Source organism: Hippoglossus stenolepis, chromosome 6 (assembly GCF_022539355.2).
Source record: "Hippoglossus stenolepis isolate QCI-W04-F060 chromosome 6, HSTE1.2, whole genome shotgun sequence".
In the NCBI taxonomy this organism is placed as follows: Eukaryota; Metazoa; Chordata; class Actinopteri; order Pleuronectiformes; family Pleuronectidae; genus Hippoglossus; species Hippoglossus stenolepis.
Window position 1 is genome coordinate 26,309,946 of NC_061488.1, and position 25,497 is coordinate 26,335,442.

At 40.8% G+C, this 25,497-nt stretch overlaps 1 protein-coding gene across 3 annotated transcripts in view; it reads left to right on the top strand.

Moving 5' to 3' along the window:
* The first annotated feature begins 12,986 nt into the window (after positions 1 to 12,986).
* LOC118110834 (tumor necrosis factor receptor superfamily member 14) overlaps positions 12,987 to 25,497 on the top strand; it is a 69,602-nt gene continuing 57,091 nt past the window's right edge. For all 3 annotated transcript variants that reach the window (XM_047340324.1, XM_047340326.1, XM_047340323.1), the window contains exon 1: positions 12,987 to 13,117. The gene's annotated coding sequence lies outside the window, so the exon portion shown is untranslated. The remainder of the gene's footprint in view (positions 13,118 to 25,497) is intronic.

The following is a 25,497-nucleotide window of genomic DNA, read 5'->3' on the forward strand; positions in this document are numbered from 1 at the left end:
ACTAATAACACCCCTTCAGACTACAATACTAAAATAATAACTTATATTATTATAAATTATTACAGTTGTAATCACCTTCTTTAACCCTTGCCTGGCCATCTGCTCTCTTGTGCCGTGTAAAATTACACCACAGATTTAGTGATTCATGTGGTATAGTCGGCCAGCAGTTTCCTCAGAAGTAAGGATGGCTCTAATGTAACATTCCTTTACCTTTTGGATAAATTGTAGGGAAATTAATCATACAAAAATGTCAGGAATGAAGAGGCTAAGATTAAGTCATGTTAAATTACATTGCTGTCAAGATGTTTAAGAAGTCCCACTCCAGACCTTCTGGATCTACTTGGATATCCTTTTATGCAGCACAACTCATGACATTTCACGCAAACTTCTTTAAGGATTGATGCATCAACAGATGAATTCATCTGAGATAAACAATCTGGTACAACAACGGTTTTAAACCGGGGTGAAGTTAATTTAATATTTGACATTCACCGGTTTTCGTGGCTGTTACCTTCAATAGCTTTGAGTCAAAGCCTTGATGTCTCCCAGTTTTGGAATATGTTGGAGAGTTGATTTAGGAAGAGGTTTCACTTTTTAACCAAGTGAAAAAAGATGACGATGTAGTTGAGAGCGCAAAGAACTGAATCTCAGTCCCACAGCCCGTCACTACAGGTGTAGTTAGGGACCGTCATCAAAGTGCAATACATCCTATTTCAATCTTCAATCACTTTTGGGTTTTTCAACATAGAAATCTCAAATGACTGCCATTATATGTAGTGACAACCCTGAAACATGTCACACCTAAATAATAACAAATCATCTGCAAATCATGGGTATCATTAATATTTTTCCTAAATTATGCACATTTCAAGTTTGTAGCTTCAATAGCTTGCTCATTTTTCAAACCACCTCTCATGGGTCTTGGACATCATCTCACAACTTTAGCAGCTGTTAGTTTGTGAAAAAAAAATCCCTTACCGCAGTAACTAGTGACGTATTCACAATCAAGTTAAACATTTTTATTAAAAAAAACTACGGTGGCCCTGAGAGCTCAACGCACTGCAACTTAAGAAAACACAATTACATTACAGAAACGAAATTACATTACAGAAACGAAATTACATTACAGAGCAATTACATTACAGAAAATGACATCGGAAGTGTTTCCAGAGGACACCTAAAAGTGATGGACACGTCCGGATGTTGTTGCTGCCGCAGTTTGGAGTTTTTAAAGCCGGTGTCCATCCGAGATTGGAAAATTAACTAAACTGTAAGTTTTTTTTGTTTATTTTCATCAAATCAGTTTATTATCATAAATAATCAACTTTATTACTGCAGATGTATCCTGTTAACCCTCTGAGAGCCACTGGGCTGTATACGATCTCAAATATCATGTCTTTCGAGCGTAATGACTCAATGGTTTGAGCTAGACACGTTTTTTTTCCTGTTAAACTGAAGAAACAGCGCTAACAAGCAAGCCCCTGTTTGTGAGTAATTTACAGCACTTAGCATTCACATTCTTCCTTTTCTCCAAGAAATGTATTGTCCATAATGTGGAACCAAATTTGTTGGACGTTTTTGTGGCTCCTGTGGCAGCAACATTGAGTTTTTGGCACCTTTTGTAGAAGATGGTATGTGATATTCTGTGTTTGGTTGTTTTGGTTTTCTCTCTCTCTCCCCCTCCCCTTTCTGTTCTTCCGCTGCAGGTCGTGTGTGTGTGGCAGGGGGTGTGGCTGGCTTCCCCGCTGCAGCAGACAAGGCACACCTGCTCTCACTCATTCATCAACCTCTCCATAAAAGCCTGGTCTTGACTCCACTACGCCGCCAGATAATTCCGTCTTGTTCGGTAGCTTTTGTTTGACAAACTACTAACCCGTGTTTTCCCCTTTTTTGTTATGCAGACCTCCCGTGTGCCTTGCTGCTCTGCTGCGTTTTGTTTTCCCGTGCCGTGTCCTCCCCATTCCTGTTCAGTGTTCGTGTCTTCTTGTGGATATTCCAGCCAGCCAGCACCCTGCCTCCACAGCCTGCCTTCTCTGCCTATTCGTACAATAAACTCTGCCTTAGTTCCAAATCTGTTTCCAGTCTCTGCTTTGGGGTCCAACAATCCATAACACAATTATCTGGCCAAAATGGACCCCACGGATGCTGATAAGATCAGACAGGCTCTGTCCAACCAAGGAACTCGTGTTGGGCAGCACGAGAAGGCTCTTCAAGAGGTTATGGAAGTTCTCCGTAGCCTGTCCTCAAATATGGCACAGATCGGTGGCCGCATTGGACCAGCTTTCCACTCACCTAACCACGCTGACGGCTCCTGTCCAGCTCCGGCTCCGGCTCCGGCTCCAGCTCCGGCACTCCCACTACCAGCTCCCTCTGTCTCTCATCCGACAACCCCGGGAACCCTTCATCCCCACACCCGCCAGGTATTCAGGAGTGTTAGGGTCATGTAGACAGCTCCTTCACCAATGTTCACTCGTATTTGACCAGCAGCCGTTCACGTATTCTTCAGACAAGTCGCGGATTGCCTTTGTTATGAGTCTCCTGTCGGAGAGAGCCGCGGCTTGGGCTGTAGCCGTTTCCCACAGTAATTCACCTATTTGCTACTCTTTTCAATCCTTCACAGCCGAATTCCTCAAAGTTTTTGATCACCCCCTGCAAGGAAAGGAAGCCGGTAGCCGGCTCCTCTCCTTACGTCAGGGCTATAACTCGGTGGCAACATACTCTATTGACTTACGCATTCTCGCAGTCGAGAGTGGGTGGGATGATAGAGCACTGCAAGGGTTTTTTCTCCGCGGTCTTAGAGACCAGCTAAAGGATGAGCTAGCGGCTCGGGATGAAACAACTTCCCTAGATGAGTTGATTTCTTTGGCCGTCCAATTAGATAACCGCCTCCGTGAGAGACGCAGGGAGAGATCAGGTAGGGATAGCCACACCCCTCCCTTGGATCTGACAAAGAACCCACACCATCGGGGACCTGCAGCTCCTCCTTTTCCATCTTCCTCCTCCTGCGGGGGCCCTCCGCAGACAGCCTCTTCACCCCTCTGCAGCTGGGGAGGATGAGGCTCACTCCTACAGAACGTCAACGTCGCCATCTCTTGAAGCTCTGCAGTTACCATGGCCAGGACGGTCATCTGATAGCCCACTGTCCGGCCTTGCCAAAAGGGCGGGCTCATCAGCCACAGGAGGAGCGCTGGTGAGCCATTCCTCAGTTGTTTCGTCTCCTCCTCGCCTGCAACTCAAAGGTACTGTCTCATGGTCTCAGGTCTCTCTACCTCTTTTAGTCCTTGTTGACTCCGGTGTGGATGACAATTTCATTGACTCTGACTACATTTCTCAGTCAAATCTTCCCTCTGAGCCCCTTCCTGAACCCAAGAATGTGTTTGCCCTCGATGGGAGGCTTCTTGCCCGTGTCACTCACCGTACAGTTCCAGTGTCTCTACAACTTTCTGGTAACCATCACAAAACAATATCACTTTACATCATCCCATCTCCTGTATCTCCGCTAGTGCTAGTTCTCCCTTGGCTTAAACTCCACAATCCACACATAGACTGGCTTCCGGTTAAATCTAGAATAGAATTTAAAATTCTCCTCCTCACCTTCAAGGCCCTTAATAATATGGCACCATTATACCTCAAAGAGCTGATAGTACCTTATCAACCCACTAGAGCACTGCGCTCCCAGAATTCAGGCTTACTTGTCATCCCTAAAGTCTCTAAAAGTAGAGTAGGAGCCAGAGCTTTCAGCTATCAAGCTCCTCTCCTGTGGAATCATCTCCCACTTTCAGTTCAGGAGGCAGACACCATCTGTACGTTTAAGAGTAGGATTAAAACCTTCCTTTACGATAAAGCTTATAGTTAGAGCCGGTCCAGGCTTGTCTTAGACCTGCTCTTAGTTATGCTGCTATAGGTCTAGAAGGTCGGGGGACACATGACACTTGGAGCTTCTCTTTCCAGCTTCTCCTTCCTCTTCTCAATCGTTATCACATCAAAGTAATTCATATCTCATCAATACATGTTACTGACTTGACTTCTTCCCCGGAGTCCCTTTGCCTTATCATCCGCAGATCCAGGGCCGCGGCTGTGGCCACATCATGGATTATGATCTGTGGATCGCGTATCAGAGATCGTAATGGTGGATCCAGTATGACAGATTCTGTATCGTGCTGGCTGATCGTGATAATAATGGCGGATCCTTTATCGTGTTGGCATCTGATAATGGGGGTGGACCACGATCGAGGTGGCAGCTGATGATGGATCCTAATGGCGGCAGTGGACAATGACTGTGGACTATAGTGGCAACCGATCTTGATGGTGGATCATGATCTTGCTGGTTGCTGACCATAGACTATGATTGCAGCAGAACTGCTCGATACATAGTATTTCTCCTCAGATACTTGACCATTACTGACAATAATCCATCAATTCATTGACCTTCAGTTATGCTTAAAAATGTTTACCCTTATCAATGCTGCTAAAACCTTTATCTTGATGATGTTCTACTTGACATCTATTGCACTTCTGTCCGTCCTGGGAGAGGGATCCCTCACATGTGGCTCTCTCTGAGGTTTCTACGTTCTTTTTACCCTGTTAAAAGGTTTTTTTTGTAGCTTTTCCAAACTCTTGTTGAGGGTTAAGGGCAGAGGATGTCACACCTTGTTAAAGCCCTATGAGACAAATTGTGATTTGTGAATATGGGCTATACAAATACAATTTGATTGATTGATTGAGGGAAGGCAGGGGCAATTGGACACAGGTGAAACACATGAGGACTGGTGCAGACAATCACAGACTGGAAGTAAACTAGACACTAGACACACAAACCCAGACAACAAAATAAAACAGGAAGTGAAGAGAAAAAACACACTATGAACAGAGACTACAAAATAAAACAGGAAACAGAACACGGACACCGAAACAACTCAGACAAACATAAACACAAGGAAGTCAAGAAACACAAGGTAATGAAAAAACAGAAAACAATCTTAATAAAGAAGAGGACAAAATAAACACTCAGAATACCAAAACCCTTACATTGCGTGCATCAGCACAGACTGGCCTTCTTTTCAGTTCCTTCACATTATGGCAAACATCTAGATAGAAGTATAGAAAACAACTGTTGCCTTCAGGGTGGTTTCATCCTTGAGTTGAACATCCACAGTAACTGGGCAATCCTCGAAACAACAGTGGCCACTGCACTTGAAAATTTCTGCCTGGGTCTTAGACAACAGGGTTTTCACAGAGTGTCTTTTGAAGCCAAAGCTGCAGTACGGATGAATTGTCCTGAGTCCTTTGGCAATTACGTTTGTCCACTGCAGTCCTTGGAAAAGACTGCCCTTCTGACTTTCCCTTAACCCTTGCCATTCATTTCTGTCAATAAAAAAGACACAGGGCTGCTGTGGCAAACCACATCAGAAGAATTTCTCCTCTGTCTCGCTGCTGTCTGTGGAGTAACCTGGTTCCTTGTCACTAACCTGTTAAATGGGAAAAAATATTATAGCAAGCATCAGTGATCGAATTCTAGGTGTTTTTGCTCAAAAGAACAAAGTAGGTCTGGCTGCCAGGCATGAGCATGATCAACAAGTGGGTTACAGACCAAAGCAAAGTCACCTCATCTAGTTGGATTCAGTTTGAGACTGAACCCCCGCAAGGCAGCTGGACCAGACGCTGTCTCCCCCTCCACACTCAGGTACTGTGCGGACCAGCTGTCTCCAGTGTTCACAGACATCTTCAACACCTCACTGGCTGAATGCGTGGTACCTGCCTGCCTCAAAACATCCACCATCATCCCCGTTCCCAAAAAGCAGAGGATCACAGACCTTAATGACTACAGACCAGTCGCCCTGACCTCTGTAGTAATGAAGACCTTTGAGCGCCTCGTGCTGACCCACCTCAAGGCCATAACCAACCACCTCCTCGACCCACTGCAGTTTGCCTACAGAGCCAACAGGTCTGTAGACGACGCAGTCAACATGGGACTCCACTTCATCCTCCAGCACCTTGACTCCCCCGGCACCTACGCCAGGATCCTGTTTGTGGACTTCAGCTCCGCATTCAACACTATTGCCCCAGCTCTTCTCCGAGACAAGTTGACACAGCTGAGCGTGCCTGAGCCCACCTGCAGGTGGATCACTGACTTCCTGACAGACAGGAAGCAGCGCGTGAGGCTGGGCAAGCTTGTCTCTGAGCCCCGGACCATCAGCACTGGAGCCCCACAAGGTTGTGTGCTCTCCCCTCTACTCTTCTCCCTCTACACCAACAACTGCATCTCCAGCCACCCTCTGTCAAACTCCTGAAGTTTGCAGACGACACAACCCTAATTGGATTAATCTCCAATGGGGACGAGGCCGCCTACAGAGAGGAAGTTGACAGCCTGGCTTCCTGGTGCAGCCAGAACTTCCTGGAGCTGAACGCTTGAAAACTGTAGAGATGATAGCAGACTTCAGGAGGAGCCCAGCCCAAACCGCCCCCCTGACCATGTGCGACTCCCCAGTTAAAACAGTGGAGTCTTTCAGATTCCTGGGGACTATAATTGCACAGGACCTGAGGTGGGCTGAGAACATCACCACCATCATCAAGAAGGCCCAGCAGAGGATGTTCTTCCTGCGGCAACTGAAGAAATTCAACATGCCGCAGGAAGTGATGGTCGAGTTCTACACGGCCATCATTGAGTCCATCCTCACCTCATCAATTTGCCTGGTTCGCTGCCTCCACTGCCAAGGACAAGGGCAGACTGCAGCGGATCATTCGGTCAGCTGAGAAGGTCATCGGCTGTGACCTGCCGGCTCTCCTACACCTGTTCCACTCCAGGACCAGTAAGAGAGCAGGCAAGATCATTGCTGATCCTTCCCATCCCGGCCACCACCTATTCCAGAGACTTCCATCTGGAAAAAGGTTCTGGGCCATCAAGCCCAAAACCTCGCGCCACCTGAACAGTTTTTTCCCCATGGCAGTGGGGCTCACAAACAAGCCCCCTGCATCACACTGACTCTGCCCCCCCGCACATAACTTATAACTTATATATTATTGGCACTATCCCCGAACCAATCACTGCACCTTAGCACCGCACGTGCCCATAACATAACCTATTGTTTTTTTCTGTATATATTGTTGTTTTATGTCCGATTGTTGTTTTTATGTCCAAAGGCACCAACCACACCAAGGCAATTTCCTGTATGTGTAAATATACTTTTTTGATTGTCACAAAGCCTTCAGCATTTCAATATTTGCACTCAAAGTTACAACCTGTGTACCACGTTCATTGGATGTGAAGAAAACTGAGGATAGTTCAAGTCACTTTAATCATGATTGCTAAAAGATATCTTGAGTTGAGCGAAATATGTCTGAACCATTCACTTTCACTGATCAATATGACAATATTGACCAATCATGAAAATATTGATTGGCACAAGTGATTGTGCAATTACCTGATTCAGACTCACGATATGTACTGAGATTAATGATTAGATGGGATAAATTAGATAAATGGTCAGCCAACTTCCTGCTATGCCCTGCCCCAAAGTGATGTTTCTTTGAGGACCATTGTTTTCGACCACTGATTATATATAATGGTAATGTGTATCACAGTGTAGTGTGTATGAGGTCAAAAATTGAAAAAAGTCCATTAACCTTACTGTTTTTGATAGAGTTGAAAAATGGGGGTAAATGTATCACAGTAGACTTTAATGATCCAAGGATCTTTTTTGTAGATCACATAGAGATGAACTTGTGTTTGAAAATTCAAGTCAATTGGACTTATTTGTGAATGGCTTGGTTTTTTTTAATTTGAATTTCTAGGCCTTGATTACAGCGCTACCATGTAGTCATTTGCAGGCATATTTCCTAGAAAGCATATGGACACTATTTGCAGTTGCTTGGCTGATTTTCATGTTTTTATGGTGGTGTGGATTGGCTCTTGTGACGACTCTGGCAGGTGTGAGAAAACTCTGACTGCGCATAATTACCTGTGATGCACTGTACATGTGAGTCTGCTCTGCTTCAGTGGTGCCTGAACATGGGTCACTACGAGAAGAGTGGGTGCACAGTGTGCAACTTTGGAGGCTGGATGTAGACTACCCATCCAATCAGTATTTAGACATGGTAATAGTATTTTCTGTGCTTTCTTCCATTGGCTGAACATTTTACTATTGAATCCATTAATTGTATGGGCAAGACACCCGTGTGCTGGGGCTCATTCGGACTGCCACTATGTAAGGTTAACATTGCACGTTATTTACAAAATAGATGAAATTACCTTTGTACAGGTGGACTGCAGCGAATGTCTGTCATCACTCTCCTGTGTCACCAATGATGCAACATCAGTGGGAATGTCATCATCTAGGTCTTTCTCCACCACATCCTGGAAAGACAGATGGGGTGGGATCATTAATTAAAAGACCACAAGAGTGCACAGGAATGAAACACATTAGAAAGTTGAATGAAAAGTACAGTTTCATCATCTTACAGTTCTTATCTCTCAATCAATTTAAGTGCATATCAATCATACACTAATTACGTAATAGACCTGCCAACATGATTCAGTTTGCGTGTTACAAAGTTCTCTGTAAAACATCACTGGATAGACCTATTTTTTAAAAAGCACCACCAAACACAACAGTAATAACTGTGCATACTGCACTAGATGAAATGTAGCAATACGTACCAAAGGGATGTGCGTATAGAGATGGCAATGACATAATGAATTCTATAAAAATGACATGTAACACATCACAGTTATTGTTAATATGTATTAGGTACTTCATTACAAAAAGGATTTGTTAAATCAATTTCTATCAATAAATTTAAAAGTGTTGCATTCACTTGGGCCAAAAAAATTATCTTTTTGAAATAGAGTAAAAAATAAGAAATTACCTTCTGGTGATCAAGTATTGCCCGTACGGAGCTTCACGCGTTAATAGTGTATTGGAAGCCTCCAATACCTTGTAGACATTTTTCAAACCAGCTGGACTGTACCTGTAGTCCTTTATGTTGCACCGGGTTCAGGAAAATGCCTTGATAGTTGATACTATTTCTTCCAGGCGTCGTGTACGAAATTAAATAGGCAATAAAGCATTTGCATGACCAAATGTTTTGAAGCAGTAAGAGATGTTGTGTCAGTGAAATATAAACTATTTATAATATATATAATGACTAGTAATGCTATAAGTATTGTAAAAGTGAGTCTCAAGTAAATACTTTTATATTGTGTGAATGTATTGTCTATGTGCTTTCCTTTCCAAAAGGTGTTAAAGTGCAGAATCTGAAAACAAAATAAATAAGTAAACATTAAATATTTCAAAAAACAGGAGAAAAAAAAACATGATGCAGTGAGCATGTTTAGGACTGTAGCTCATGTGTAATTTGATATATTATTCTAAGAGATATATTACACACAAATCAAAGAAACAAAATCATATAAGTATGACAAACAGGAATGAACCTGAATCTCCAGAAAAAACATCCTCCACATTTATTTACATGTACCAAAATAACTACAAGGTTAAAAATCTTGAACTGGCATATCAAATCTACCAGACAATAATCACAGTCAGCTAAGCAGATGATTTTATATTCTTCCACTAGACCTACCATTTCTCACAATCACAGACAAAAATAGGGTGAATCATCCACAAAAGCTATGTATGAATCTAGACTCTAGAGCGTCATCCGAATCCTGGGTAGCATTTGGAAAACTAATGGCTCACTTGTTTCATTGCTAAATTCATTAAAGCGTTACTTTTGCTCCGCACCTGAGGAGCAAGAGCTACCATGTACAACGTCAGTATATCACCTAATGGCGTCCACCATTACCCAATGGTGATAGGTAGTGGGCGCTGTTATTGTGGCTACAAACTGAAACTTCGAAGTGAAATAGCGACATTGTTTTCCAATGTCGACTCTGCTCTCCCTTCACATAAACTTTTTCTGTGACAGAAAAAAGTTTTTTAAAAGTTTTTTTCAAAAGACATGGCTGATTGGATTCTTACCTGTCCTTTTCAGTTGGCCTACTCATCTTTTCAGAATGATAGTAGCCTACCTGCTCAACAATAACTTGAAACGTTAATTGTCTCGATGCATATACTGTATTAATCCCTCACTATCCAAGTCCACTGTCTTTTTCTCAATGTATCCGCCCGACGAGTCCTCACCACTAATCACTCGGGGTCAGCAGACTGTCGCGAGAAGCGATTGCGTTAGCCAATCCCATTGTGCAAAAGACCATCACCTGCAAAATTGGGCTGGTCCACTACCCTAATTATTTTTTTTAAATCAAACTTTTATCAAATTTGTGCAGGGAGGGGCGAGCGGAGCTGTTCAGCAACAAGGTGCTGAAACATTACAAAATCACGCTAACTGTATATCAGTGCAAGCCCAGGAGAAATATCACGATCCTGAGCACGCAGTACCATCTCCAAGGAAAGCAATAGAAAGCCAGTGACAGTGACATACTACAATAAAACAAAGTCGGGGTTGACGTGCGTGAATAGCTCGCCATTACTCCGTGGAAAGGTTATTATTATTATTTAATTCAACTGTTCAGTGGGTGCTTTATTGGCGCAGAAAGTTTTCAAAAGCATCAAAATTAATTAATCTATCATCTCTCTCCTCAATTGGCACCGTAGGCGGCCTGTTATGATATTTCTGCCCATGCTGGATTTTGCTGTCATCAATTCCCATGCCCATCAATACTGCTGTATCTATGAGCTGCATGCGTGACAAATCCCTATAGGACTTCATGCTTCATGGCCCAAGAACTGCGCACAGGTGGATGGCACCACTCGTGTCCTGCCCTCGCTGAGTACAGAGGAGTGGAGAGGGGCCTGCATGAGTGAGGCACAATGCATCAAAACACCACTTAAAATATGCTAATATCTTCTTTTAACGAGCCTTCAAGGCCCAGAAAAAAGTCTGTTTCCGATTTTCGTTTTTTTAGAAAACTTCAAAAGCACTGGACAACACAACAGGATAAGCCACAAATTACAAAAGCAGACATTAACTATCAGCTGGGCATGTGGTGGGCACTCAACTCTCATGGAATCTTGCAATCCAGCTTCCAAATATGACTACATTATTAATACATTGGGCCACTTTCACAGATTTGCCCTTGAATTTTCTCAGTTATTCTGCAGTGAAAATTCATGAAATCTTATATGACCATAGTCAGAGACACCACGAACAGGAATCCACTGGAAATGACAAAAATTCAAGGGGAGGCTGGCTTCACACATGACGGCTCACTTTACTGCAGTCATGACAGAGAGACAGAGAGAGAGAGAGAGAGACTACCACTGGTGTAACTAAATACCCCGCGCCCGTGTCCTATAGGCATCGCCGTTCTGTCAAGCTGTGATCTTTTATCAATCATGACATAAATAAATGAAGGAAATAAATATAATAAAATATTAATTCTAGCTTCTATTTAGAATCCATGTATTGTCTACTTACCAACCGTATGTCTGAAATGATTGCGACCAGCCATACTAACACTCTGGATAAAGAAAATCAAAAGCACATTTTCAAATGCATATCAATCTGTCTATTAAGTATATACTGTTATATTTCGAGTTTTATTATGTTGGTCTAGTGGATTAGAAGGGTAGTGATACAAATATGATTTTTATTCAAAAAGTAACAAAGGAAAAGTTAAAATAAGGAATTGTGTTGATCAAAAACAAGTTCATTGGGGAATACCTGAAATACTGAATGATCACTTTTGATCTATGTTGTGTATCAAAGGGTTAAAATCACGTCTGCTGACTTTAACCAGCAGCGACAGGAGGACATTGTTGTTTATTAGAAGGGGTTTGCATAGCTTGTTGTGGCATCACAAGGGGACAGGTTGTGGAGGGGCGCTACATCCTCACCCAGGATCAGTGCCCACAACCCAAAATGGCCGCCGGGCTAGAGACTACAGCTCCCAGACTGCCTCATCGTGCACCCAGCTGCAGGTGCTTAAGGCCCCTAATTGAGGCAGGGCTGGAAGACTGAATAAAGGGCAGAGGGGAGAGCACCACTCGAGAGGAGTTGGGCCCGGAGTAGGAGAGAGGATGCCTACATGGAGGAACAGCTACCGAGGACCTTGCAGGGTTGGATTACTTTTGTATGGTGAAGAAACCACTTTCTCCTCCGGGACGCTTTATGTTTATTCATGGTCTTTTGTTTATTTTTATTTTTTGATTTAAAGGAACTGCCAGTGGGACGGACCAATAAACCTTTTTCATTTATACTGTCTGATGGTGCCTGTTTTACGCTCTCTTTTGCACTGCCCAGCCCTAGGGACAACCCGTGACACTACATTGTGTATCAAAGGGTTAATGTGTGGAAGAGCATTTCCTCTTCTACAATGAATAAGGTGTTGCCATCATAAGGAGACTTAACTGTGAGTGACCTGTGTAGATGAATCCAGCAGCGACAGGAGGACTCATGAAGCTTGACCCATCCAGTAAAAGCTTGTTCACCAACTTTACTCACAAAAACAACGCACAAGCTTCCACCTCGTTGAGGGATGTTTTAACATGACATGTGTTTGGTGTGTGTGCATTGTAATGATCACCAGCGTCAAACAAAAGAACTTAGCTTGGAGCTGGCCACCTAATATCTCAGCGGGTCGGTAGTGTAATGAGATCGTCATCAGTCCAGAAGCTAATACTGCTTTACCATGTCGTTTCGAATCCTGTTCAAGTTTTTTTGTACTATATTTTTTTACCCATATGATTTAAATTAGAGCTGTGATCTTTTATCAATCATGACATATAAACACAACTGGGAAAATAAATGAAGGAAATAAATAAAAGAAAATATTAATTCTAGCTTCTATTTAGAATCCACCATTACATAAGTATTTTAGTACAACAAACAGGAGACCATGGATGTGTGATGTGATTTTGGTGAGAATACACTCTATTAGAGTGAAGTTATTGAATAGTTTTGTAACGTCTCTTTTCGGTGTTGCACTTTGCAGACGGTCCCTGCGCTCTCGTCTTACAGCCGGATGTAAACAGACCAGACTGTCCAACTTCCCGAAGTCTTACTGATCCAGGAAGTAACACCCGCCCTTCGCTGTGAAGTGAAAACTAACTGCCTATAGACGGAACCTGCAGAAGGTCTTATCGTATTAACGACGGTAAGCAGACTGAATTTCTATATAACCTCTGAATGTTGTATAATAAAGAGCAGGAGTGAACCAGTAGATTGTTAAGATGTCGCTGATAAATCGGCCCCATAGGTTTTCTGGAAATGAAACAGTGCAACAGATAGTGTGTTGTCTAGTTTGACGTAGATGACTTCCTTCCCTCTTTCAAAACATGTCTTTCCTGGCCAAAATGTGGACTTTGTTGTCTTCAAATGAACGTCCATTGACCTTTAGATGTAGGCAGACTGCTGAGTCCTGACCTGAGTCACCAGCTCTCCTGTGCTGTGCCATGCGTTAATGAAGAGGTTGTTTAGTTTCTCCAATGTACAGGTCTGGGGTCTCATTTATCAAACAGTGCGTAGGATTCATACTAAAAGTGTACGTACGCCCAAAAGCCGGAAATGGCGTACGCCAAAGGAAATTCCGATTGATAAAACCGTGTGCACGCCCACCTGAACGCAATGTTGGCTTTATAAATCACAGTCCATCTGGAAACGTTCGTACGTGGATCTGCCTTATACTCCGCCCTCTACACGCCCCCTTTCAACCATAAATGGTCAATCCAAAGCACGTCATGAATATTAAATTATGCTGCTGACCAATGGGTTTCCACCGTGAGTCATGACAGTCACGGCATCAAGCGATGAGAAGAGGAAGCGAAACTTTCTGACACTGACATCGAGGTGTTTGTTAGTGAGGTGGAGGTGAAGAGCGATTTTATGGGACAGCAGTGATGTCACTAATAAATAAAATACACTGATACTCTGCCGCTGCTGTGGATAATACAGTGTGTGAGAGTGAAGACGATAGAAAGAACGGAGCCTGAAATAAAAAAAAGATCACAGATCAATAGAATCTATATCAGCTGATCAGACACCGCTGAACCCTCGTTTCCTCCTCCTCCTTCCATTCACGTGCATCCATCACGCACCAGTGTCACGGCAGTGTTTATTTAATTAGAGCATCGGACCGATTCCCTCACATCAGTGGATCCTAACCTCCACTCTGGGATATTATTTGGAAAGTTTCTTCATTTCTTGTAAGTGATCTCCAGGTCGCTCTGTGCGCCTGATGGCACAGTCCCGTTCACTGCAGTGATCTGATGATACACGCACCGTAACTCCGCTGTTAAATGGAATCTGAACGTAATTTGCTGTAAATTGATTTATATATGTTTTAATGAAAAGGTTCGTGTGGAACAGAAATGTCGCGCGATCAAAACTAAGCTGTTGGTTTTAATGGTAATGATGAAGTGGATCAATAATCTGCTTCAGTTCACCACCTCACGTCTGTGTCGCCACTTTCCCGTCTCCAAAACATTCGTACGCATGGGTCAGAGTTTGCGTGGAAATACGCAAATTTTCCCGTCAAGTTTGTTTTTATAAATCCCAACGTTTGCGTGAGAAGTGGCGTACGCACGTTTCAGGCCCCGTTTTGTGCGTACACAACGGTGATAAATGAGACCCCTGAGCATTCCTCACTACATTCAACTGCATGTACCACGTTGGGTGTTTTGTCTTTGGGGTGGACCAGCAGACAGTTAGAACTGAAGAAGTCTCTTGGATGAAACGTGAAACGTCTTCAAGAAACTCAACCAAGTCCAGTTTACCTATTTTTCAGCACTTGGATATTAATGTTACCACTCACTGAAAATTAAAGAGACAGACTTTATTATATTAGCAGCAGTAATGTTGCCAGGTCCCTGCTGTTCTGTGCAGTTTGTACAGCTGAGTCCTCTTTGTTTCCAGATGTCTCCCTCTTTTTGGATTTAAAAATCATCTCCAGCCGGATCTCAGTGAGGGTGACTTCAGCTCAAGGAAACTGCCAACCTGCCGTTCAACATGAATTTGAGAAGTAAACATTTGGAGGCTGCATCTTTGTTGGTAAAGTTGCGTCACACTGCTCCTCGTCACCTACAGTTCTGCTCCTCTTTTCCTCTCTCTGTCACTTAACAGCCGTTTTGTAGACATGTCCTGCGGAGGATCTCCGGAGAATTGGGGGCCTAAATTTCTCTGCAGGTTTAAAACATTGAGATTGGGCTGTTTCGAGTGTGGAGATGTGGGACACAGACGTTTTTTAGTGTCCGGACAAGCAGCGGCCTGATAAAGCGGCGCCGGATTACGCTCGCACCGAGGCGCCGGTTTCCGCTCGAGCCAGAGCCCTGATGCTGTGAATGAGACTGAGTGCGGTGGCTGGTTGACAGCCTGACACAAGGACTCAGCGGCTCAGAGCCCGATCAAGAAGCTACACATGCATCTGAGGCACAGAACTCCTGCAGCTCTGGTGTCAGTTGCTGCACATTCACAGATAAAAGAACATGTTGAGAAAGCAGCTTCTTCAGATGCAGAGATCACACTGTGAACACCTATGAGGGACAGAGTCTGTCAAACAGTCAGGTTTCTTGTGAAAGAGCTGATTAAATCTCTAATTAGAGATTTTCTTTGATTGTGTTAAAAAACAAAAGAACGTATTTATTATTCTTTTTTACTGATTTTTGTATTTGGTGGATGATGTGAAAAAGGGTTGTTTCCATTAATGTACAATAAACAGATTTTGAAATCCTCTCCCTCTCCTCTCCCCTCCTCTCCTCTCCTCTCTCCTCTCCTCTCCTCCTCCTCTCCTGCCTCTCCCCCTCCTCTCCCTCTCTCAGTTATTGGCTGTGTCAACATATCAACCAAAGTTAACTAAGATGAAAACCTTTGCCCTATCCTTCACAGATATGTTTGGTCAAAGTCTTCTGTGTGAATACTGACTTATTAGTCAACTAATCAGATGAGGAATGAATGCTGTCCTCTTTTACATTGTCCATCTGGTAAGATCCTGAATGAGAAGAATGGCTGTTTGGCTTTGCTTCTGTTGTAAGTAATAAAATGAAGGTGTAAAACATGTTACGATGTGTTACATTGTCTGCTCTTTATGATTTGTCTTTGTTCAACAGAAATATTTCCTTGAGGTAAATAGTTTTCTTTTCAGCAGGAAATCGTGTTAAACACACTGCATGGAGTTCAGGAGCACTTCCTGTTTGCCCTGTGTGAATGACACCTTCTGCTGAATCTTCTACTGGATGGACTTGCCCAACAGTGTTTTACCCTGCACGACCTGTGATCCAGGTAGATTTCTGTGCTGACATTTACTGTAGGTTTTTACTATCTGTAATTACTTGAAGGGGGTCAGTAGGAACCCTCAAAGTATGAACACAGTCACTCCGCAGACTTTTTCACTCAGTCCATTCTAAGAAATGTCAATACCTCAAATTAAATCCCAGAAAGGTGTAAAATATGGAGGCTTACTGCAAGTCTTACAGTGTGTGGGCTGAGATGGAGCTGAGCTGTTCTGATGATGTTTTTTACAGTGTCACTGTGTTAGTCTGTTTAGAATAGTTTTCTGCATATTACTGATCCTGTGTCGACAGATTCTGGTCTGAAGATCTACATTTCGTGCACAGCAACAACAGATTCACTTTGTGAACCTCTGGAAAAGGATTCTACAACATCAGAAAATGTAGACAGATATTATGTTGGACATTGCAGATGTGATGGATGTCAGTGTGAACGTGTCGACGAGGTGCATTCGTGACAAGAAAAATTGCGGTTTAGCGCTGTTTCAAGAAGACAAGGACTTCAAGTTATTGCGACCATTGAATAATTGAATATGTAAGTGTCTAACAGTATTAACCATTTGAAAATGTTCATTTCAGATGTCAATACATGACGTCAGTTATGAATTGTCAAGAAAACTGACAGGTGAAAGTCACTGCCAGTTCATTTTATTCTGATTTAATAGTTTAATTTCACCACATTGGACTGAAAAAGAATTCTACAGTTATCGATCTTGCGTCATGGAAACAAAGTCACTTAGAATCACTCCAGCAAAATTTGTCTCTTCTTAAGTAACAAAATAATTAAAGTTTAATTTTATGAAACATTGACTACTGCACTGTAGAGTCAGTAATAATCACCTGACAGGTAGGATGAACACAAAATTTTCTAACTTCACTCTGCACCATAGACTGTTTGTAAAAAGATCTCACACAACATCAGCACACAAACAATACAAAGTGACAGTATATTGTAGAACTGTTGAGGAGGACTCACCCTATTTGACAAGGAATAATTCTGAAGTTGCACACAATTTTGGACTGCATACAGACGTCCCACATATGGGTCTGTGCATGTATTTGCATGTATTACATTGTCATTTACAGGGACCACAGCTGACCCCAGTGAACTGGCCGGATGTGCAAACTCTGAATGTGTCTTTAGTCTGTGTGTAGGGCCGTCCAGCAGAAAGCTTGAGATATGACACCTCTCTCTATCTAGAAAACTCTTACATTGTTTCCAGTCAGAGAGTGGTGGACATGTCTCATCATAGGTTAGATTCACAGATGTCCTGTATCCATTTAGGAAAAGGATTCATCAAAACAGCCCATTAAATTTTGGCTGTGGACAAATCAGACAGACAGACAAATCTTCCATCTATCAAGATGATTTGTTTGAGGTTGGATAAAACAAATCAAAATCCCATCTTCCTGTGTATAGCACAATGATAATAATAGTAATAACTTTCTCTCTCCAAAGAGATAGCTGACTGACAGTCTGACAATATTAACAACAATTAGACAAATTTTGAAAAACAGTTTAATATATATAGTATTATTTTAATTTTTTCATTGTTTCATATGTTTATTCTTACTACATTTGCTGCACTTCCCTACGCTGCCTGGGCTATAATTTCCTCCATGGAGATTATTTAAAAAGGCACATCTTATTTGAGCATGCAAAAAAATATATGAAAACAAATGAATATAGTCCTAAAGACAGTGCAGTGATCCAGGTGTGATGAGGATAAAGATGTAAAATGGTTCTGTATCTTTGAAATAACATGAAGAGACAGAATTTATCAATGTTCCTTGGTTTATAGAATCCTGTTTGTAAGTTTAGTGGCATGCTGCTCTACACCATCACACCTCACACGCCATAAAAGGAGAGAATTTGAACAAAGAAGGTTTGCTGATCAAAAACATTAATGATCAAATATTTTTTACCTTTGGAAATCAGACAGATCTGATGTCAAATACCACTTTTGCTATATAATCCTAATATGATATGTACACTAGTAACTGTGTATATTTTGTATTTGTAGGAACACCCCTATGTCTCAATGCTCTGACTACAGCGTTGGGAACATTTTCTGAGGACGGCGTGCGTCTTGTCAACCCATTATTAAGTCTCACCCCAGGCGCGGACGTGCCTGGTTTCTTACCTTGCAGTGAATCTGTGGGTACTCTACATGGTCCTGCTGAAAATGTCCCCTGTCGTTCCAGATGTGATCATAAACCTTCAGCTGATGTCCAGGAACAACCTTCAACTGGCTGAATGTGAAATGACAGTTTAAATAACTCTCAACCCAGTTATGTCGTTTCACTGATTGTTTTGGGTCTTTTGGTGGTTGCAGTCGCCTTGTTTTATGGAAGATATCGTTCAGGTACACGATGTGTGTGGTCGAAGAAAATATTTGTCATGGATGATAAGACCTCCATCAAGTCATGATGTAAGTTGATTAAGACCTATTTCTTGGTTTTGTTTCTGTTACAGGAAAAATAGATATGTATCCTCTTCCATAAAAGGTATGTTTGTTACTCTCTTTTTCAGTGTATGTTCTGACTGTGTATAGGTTCTGTGCTTGGTAATACTTGGTTGATGAAGGTAATTTGATTATTTTATTTAATATTTCCACGAAAAGGAGACAGCAGCGTGTTCTACCATTTAAATATTCATTAGTTGAGGACTGTCTGAGAGCCGTCCACTCCTGAATTTGCATTCTCACATACAGCCTCTCTGGAGACTGTCAGGGAGATTATCTGGAGTTTGTGCATGTCTGAAAGTAAAACAAGACTTCTCTCTGTGAGAATCTGTTCACATGTACAAGAGGTTTTCATTTAATTCCACATATTTCTCTCCTCAGCAAAAGAGATAAACCTGCAGAGAACCAGTAAACTGTTTGTTCACTGCAGAGTGAATGTGCTCTAGATAGTATAATCCCACAGGTTCTAGCACATTGTCTTTGTAGGTACAGAAATAAAACCACTGCTTTGTTACAAAGGCACAGCTCATCGTCTCACAGATGTCACTGCACCAAAACTACAGTCAGCTGGGAATATGAAACCCAGAATCACTCCACTACCCTACCCCTTGTTTTGAGGTTATCTTTTATGAAAACAGATTCAGTTCTGTGTTTCACCTGTAAAAGTTATGTGTTTTGAAACATAGATGTCTCTTTTAAACAGTACAGTGTAAAACTAGGGACATTCAGTGCAAATGGATAACAGAAAATGTCAGTAACTCGACATCAGTGCCTTACTGTTTATAAGGCCTACTACTTACTGTAGTAACCTATTAATGCCCTATTGGTTTGATACATTTATTTTGAAATATGGTTTAGACGGAAGGAGAAATGCCTTATACTTTATTTTGAAAAGTCGTTCTGAAACGGAAAAAGATCGCTAAATGGGAGGTGTGCCTCGCTGTTTGCATGAAAAAGTATTCCCATTAGTTGTTAGCACCCTGGCTAGAGAAAGGCACAAGGTTTTGTGATTATTTCGTTTATTGTTATTATAGGCTTAATTCTAAACGTCTTTGTAAGTGTAAAGGACACGTAGTATTGTGTGTGTGTGTGTGTGTGTGTGTGTTAAATTTACTATGTGGGGCAGAAGTAATACTCGTGAAACTGAATCATTCAAACCAGTAATTTGTCGTTATGCTTATGATAATATGATATGGAGTTTGTAAGAATATATTTGTTCTGTTTTCCTCTAATTCATATAACTACCTTACCCTTAAAGGTATATTTCCATATATCTATGTAATGTCCCTATTTAAACTGTTACTAATCTGAATATTACCCTGCTTATGCCTATTGCTATAAATCTACCCAATATCTAATATCTACAATAATCGATCCTATATCTAGGTACTTTGAGATACTTGAGCATTTGTACATTAAAATGTTGCTTGATGTGCTAATGTTAATTGGTGAACATTAGCTGAGGAGCCTTTAAATCTCTGGGCCATGTTGTTTGAAGAATTATATATAAAAAGTCATGTGCTGGTGCTGCTGATACAAAGTGTGACAGTCTCTGACTCAGAGATCGGTCTAACAGCACCTCTGAGTACAACATGCCTCGCAACATAAGGCTTGTTGTCAAACTGAACTCCTGTTTCCTGCCATATATGAAGTAACACCCAAAGGCAGGAAACACGCCTGGAGAGAAGTGACAATCAGACATTCTGCAAATGTAACCCCTACCTATACCTTGTAACTGAGCTTTGAATAAATACATATTACCGCAGGAAGTAAAAAAAATTCGAAGTTAGCTCTGCGACCTACTCAGAGGGTGCGGACTTCCCTTGCAAGTGAAGAGTACTTGTCTGTGTGTGGTGTTTGATTAAGTGAATTCTTACAACATTGTGTATGTCTGGTGAGGCCCTTGACACACACATGTATCTTTAGTTACAATTTAATTATATAGTATTGTATTGTATTGTCTGATGAAACGGAGAGATAAGAAACAGAGGACACAAACAAATCTTCAAAGGTGTGGCTATTACTTTGGTATGAATATCAGAGTTATTTGGACATAAATGGGTCTCTACAAGTGACTTTGTAGTGCCATGGCAGTTTGAACTTTGTGAAGATATGAGTGTGCAAAGATGTGCATGGCGCATCTACACACATGTCAAGGGCTTACACCAAACCAGCAAACCATGACACTAGTATTTCTTTCGGACTAAAAGAAGCTCTTACTACCCGAGCCTCTCATTACTCTGTGTTTATGCGCTTCATACCAACCATGATATCGCGGTACAAACGCCCACTAATAGCGGCGCGCAAACTGGTGTGGCTTCTGCTTGTGTCGGCAGGATATAGCAGTTTTGATATCGTCAAATGTGGGCTGGCACCGCGAGCAGCCGGTATCCAAATGTGTGAAGTGTGACGATAATTCAGAGGTTACGGTTAAATTGTGACTGTCTGGAATTAACCTGGGCATATTCCCTGAAACAATAACACATGGTAAGATGTTCACAGAGAGCTTCTGTCAATGGACATAGAGGTGGCCTTTGTAAATCACGATCAGTGGACTGCAGTAAAGTGAGCCGTCATGTGTGAAGCCAGCACTTCAGGTTTTGTTTAACGCGCGTCTACTCGTGCCTTATATGATGCTTGATTATCTTGAATAGTTGGAAGCTAAAAATTACAAAAACACAACAATCTTTAGTCTCTCATTTGATATACCATTATCTTCATAAATTGTCATGAAAACTTTACTGCAGAATAGCTGAGAGAAATTTAGAGACAGTCTGTGAAAATGCTAATGTATTCATAGTGTGGCCAATATTTGGACGCTGATTAAAAATATTCCTTGAGAAGTTACTTAAGGTGACTTGAGTGGATTCTGTCCGTGAATTGTCTCTGACTATGCAATTTCCAGATTAGAATTGGAAGAAACCTGTTTTCACCAGACTCATTCCACTTCAACATGACAGGTAGATCACCTCTGAGTGTCATCGACATTATATCAGGAAAGACTGAACTAAATTTGCCTAAATTGTCCCTTTAAACTGTATGAAAGGGATTTTTATTTTTAAACAATTATTTAATTGTTAATGAATATCATTTCAGTGTCTTACCTTCCTCATGTTGTTTGATGTACTCTCAAAAATGCATTTCCAAATACACGTTCAAGGATATGAGTGGAGTGTCAACTTTACATTTGTCAACTTTGATTGCACTAGTTGAACTTGTTACTGTTGATGGTCATGAGAATACAGAGACAGAATTGGAATAAATCTCAAAATAAACAATGGGGAAAAAATTATAAACCACTTGTTTGGTACTGTAGATATATATATTTTTAATCACACTTCAAATATGTTTACCATTCATTTCCACTGCAGAGGTAAATAATAAACAAAAAAATAATTACAATAAACTTTATTCATATGCACCTTTTAAACATGCTTTACAAAATACTACAAAAATATACACTAATAAATAGAGCTAAAATACAAATTAAACTTTTGAACAGGTGACGACCTACAGAGAGAAATAACATCTACGGAAATCTGATGCAAATTCCTTTATTAGTCCCACAATGGGAAATTTGTTACAGCAGCAAAGACATCAAGTTGAAATATAAAGAAACAAATAGCAATATAGAAAATATGAATGGAATTGAAATAAACTGGAAAATAAACTAATATATACAGTGTATACAAATATCATGCTGAGGAGAAAGTCCTGCATCAGTCCTCTGCCGCCATTTCTCTATGCGTCCTCGTCAGTGATGAGGTGGCTGTTATGATCGTCGAGAACTTCTGCAGGTGACAGGAGGGTGAGTGGTAGGTAAGTCTGCAGTGTAGAGGGAAGAGGAACGGAGCAGAGGCGTTCCCTGTGCTGCAGATAGCCGTGATCAGACACGTTGGGTGGTGGGAGGCTGGTGTGCTGGGGGAGGAGATGAAGGGGGGACACAGAGGACCACAATTGGTGGCAGATAGAGTTGCATTGTAAAAGCAGAGGCTTATAGGGAACTAATCGAAATCAAGATGTTCATTTTTAAAGCCTTGCGTCCCCCAAATGCAGGCAGTTTTTGGTAATCAAATTTACTAATACTAATCTACATAATAATGACTTAAAGCATGAAAACATGTCTGGATGATCAGTGTAGCTTACTACTGCTTATATGTTTTCAATTAATGTTGAATTTTCAACTTAAATTTCTGCTTCCACAACACCTGAAAATGCTACTATAAATGCTACTACATGTTTTAAGGCAATGTAACTAAAAGTGACATTCAGTCTTAATAGTTTAATCCTTCCCCCTGTTTTCAACTTGAAAAACCTAACAGCAGCTTGTTTTGTGACACTGTCATTGATCTTCAAAAAAACATCAATCAAAACAATGAAAAACAAAGAAAGTAAAAATACTCACCCAATTTGTCAATGAGCTAGTCAGAGTTTGCCCAGCGAACACATGGCTCAGTGTGTAAATCAAACACTAAAATATAAGCACAAACTATAATAAATTAGAAACACCAACATGTGGAATTTATTCTTACATGCAGTAGTGTACATACAAAAACCTCCACCCCTTGTTTTGTAAGTAAGTATAAATACAAATAAGTTCTAGAGGCAGTATTTTTACATGTTGTGGTAAACATAGATCTAATAAATAGCTTTATTCACCTTTGTCGTCACCCAGGCCTATGGAGCAGCATGGCCCATAACTACAATTTTTAGACTATCCTTAATCAAAAGCTACACTGTAAAAGCTCTGAATGTATATCTTAGGAGGAGATTGTATGACTGCTGTGAACCCTCCCTTTGCTCTACAGTTATCGCACTTTCCTCTGAAGCTTACGTAAAGATTGTCAGTAGAAATTCAAACCACAGACAAATACTCTTCACAAACCTGATGCTTTCAATATCTGAAGAGCCATTTTTTGTCTCTCAGTGGCCATTTCATTTCTTGATGTCCCAAATGTTATGACTGGAACAGCTGGAAATGCCTTCATCACTGCCCTGGCCATCTAAACCAACACAAACGTTCAAATCATAATATGTACCTCGTGATTGCAAAATGCAGTTTTCTTAAGGTAAGCAAAATGTGTCCTATTCATTATTACATAGCTGTTCTACTGCTGATTATTATACAGAAAACTGTGTAATGACTGAATGTATTGAAGACAAGTGTGGGCTAACTTACCAAGAAAAACAATACACATTTTGAGGTGTAAAATTATATCCAAATCACTTACCATGATGATGGCCCCACAGCTACTGCTATCCTGCTGTGTTGAGTCAGTACTCCTCCTTTCCATTTTTATGCGACCCACTCTAGTTTTCCAAGGCTCGCTCTCCTCATTTTCAGATACTCACTGTGTGTTGTTTATGAAAGATATTTGGAATTCAAAAAAGCAGGGAAGGTTTGCAAGATAAAAGGAAAATTGTAATGAGATCCAAGTATTCTTACAAAATTTTTGTTACAATTTACATTTTAAATTCAAAATAATTCTGTTTTCAAAAATCCATGCCTCCTCTTCTCAATTTATAATCAAAATGTATCACCTCTAACCTATTGAACAACAACAGTCTATATATATATATATATATATATATATATATATATATATATATATATATATATATATATATATTGTTCACAAATGGTTTAATCAGTATATAGTTCTTGGCCATGGATTTACGTTAATCTTCTCATTGGAACCTGGTGCAGGATCCACCAGATAAACAGTCTTGTTGACTGCATTTATGTACTAACATTTTTTAAATGAATTCAATTAACCAAATATTTAATAGACCTTTATAATAATACCAAAAATCTGCAGGATTATAAAGTAAATTCACATACTAACCAAAAGATTCCAGTGTACATTTGCAATATTGCAGAGCGACACGTGCCTGGATTCTCAAGTTCACCTGTGAAAGTATGAAAATATTTATTTTAGTTTCATTATGAATCATTATTAAATCATTATTTTGACATATTTACAGTGATATAAAATGATGCATTTCACTATTCACAAATAATACACAAAAGTTTCTATTAATTCTTGCCTCTATTAAATTTGTAGTACCTAAAATTCCAGCTCCTACACACACACACACTTAGCATTCTAAATTACCTTAGCTATGGCTTTTGTGGGCAAGCTGCTCTCTCTTCCCAAACAGGATCACACCTGCTGTGTAGTGGTTTGAGAATATAGATGTTTTAATCTGCAGCTGATTTGCCTCAAGCTGTAAAAGGCCTTCAACTGCCTACATCAGAGGAATTGTTGTGAGAAACACAATTTGTAATTTCACAAATCTAAATATAAAAGATATGTGAAACGGCTTAAAAGATGAATGTAATTCCTTGAACACATGATAAGATTACATTACACTACATTTTAGAACAGATTTCTTTTGGAGTTTACAGCTGTAAAAAATAAAAGAAAGCTAAAAAATACCTCAACCTATCAGCCACTCACGTGTGGTGGACTAATAAGGCTGTTACCTTTATCTGGGAGGAGCACAGAAAGCCTAACCGTGTCCTTCTTTTCCTAATGGTGAGCTGAAAGTTAGAGAGACCAGCAAACACAATACATATTTGGTAAAACATAAGAAATTCAATGTTGGATTTTCTATCTCTCTCTCTTTTGATGATACGTGTTTCTTGATACATATATTGAATTTCAAGTATTTACATATTGTTATTGGGAATAATAGTTGTACACTTTACCTCTTCTTGTGAGTTGAAGCCTGGAGCTCCTCTGCATTCTTTAATTGGATACCTGATGCTCTTGTTCTCCAGTCAG